Source organism: Suncus etruscus, chromosome 12 (assembly GCF_024139225.1).
Source record: "Suncus etruscus isolate mSunEtr1 chromosome 12, mSunEtr1.pri.cur, whole genome shotgun sequence".
NCBI classification, from domain to species: Eukaryota; Metazoa; Chordata; class Mammalia; order Eulipotyphla; family Soricidae; genus Suncus; species Suncus etruscus.
This window is the reverse complement of record NC_064859.1, coordinates 49,558,766-49,559,650: the sequence shown is the minus strand read 5'-3', so window position 1 is coordinate 49,559,650 and position 885 is coordinate 49,558,766. Positions and strand designations below refer to the sequence as shown.

Below are 885 nucleotides of genomic sequence, written 5' to 3'. Positions count from 1 at the left end.
GAGAAAGGGAAAAAATAAATTAGGCAAAGGTTCTCAAATGTAGTTGCTTATGTGAAACTTAAGATTAAGTCCTCAATTTAATTATCTTGCTTCAACTATCCAAAAAAAGAAAATATATTTTTGAAAAATTTTAATTCTTTTTGTGATTTTTTTAATCTTTAAATTTTAATTCTTTTTGTGATTTCAGGCCACAACCTGGCTGTATTCAGGGAATACTCTGGCATTTTGAGGGGACCATATGTGGTACTAGGATTTAAATCTGGTTTGACCATATTCAAGGCAAGCCCTTTATCTGCTCTACTATCTCTGCTGAACCCAAGGAGAGTATCTGCTCAAAAATTAGAAAAACTTTGTAAAGATTAGAAAATTTGGCATTCTATCTAAAGATTAGAAAAAGTTAGTATTTCGTGCTCACTTCGGCAGCACATATACTAAAATTGGAATGATACAGAGATTAGCGTGGACCCTCGCAAGAAAAAGGTAGTATTTATAAAGAGATTATATCACTGCTAATTTTCATAAAGAGATTGACAATTCTGAAAATGTCTCCCCTTTTCCAGATAATTTAGTCCTGTCTACTTTCTGACTAAAAGAACAAATAAAAAGCTTATGTTTTGTGGTTTCTTGCACCAGTGTCCTGGTTCTTGCAAAATGAAATGCTATTGATTTAAAAGTTTGTTAATAAAATCAAATCATCTTTTAAATTAATTTGCTTAATTTTTGTTATTTTACCTTTCCCAAATTACAGCTTTAGGGTTAAATTTGGAGAGAAGCATAATTATTATGAAAAAAAATATTTTTCAAGAAGTTGAGATAATAAGATTAATCAATTTAAAATTATCATTATAATATAATCCATATATTCTTGCAGAATTTTTTAAATCA

At 28.9% G+C, this 885-nt stretch overlaps 1 non-coding gene across 1 annotated transcript; it reads left to right on the top strand.

Annotated features, from left to right (window-relative positions):
• Window positions 1-407: 407 nt before the first annotated feature.
• On the top strand, window positions 408-512 carry LOC126025339 (U6 spliceosomal RNA). Its single transcript, XR_007501350.1, has one exon. It is a non-coding gene; the product is annotated as a U6 spliceosomal RNA (small nuclear RNA).
• The last annotated feature ends 373 nt before the right edge of the window (window positions 513-885 follow it).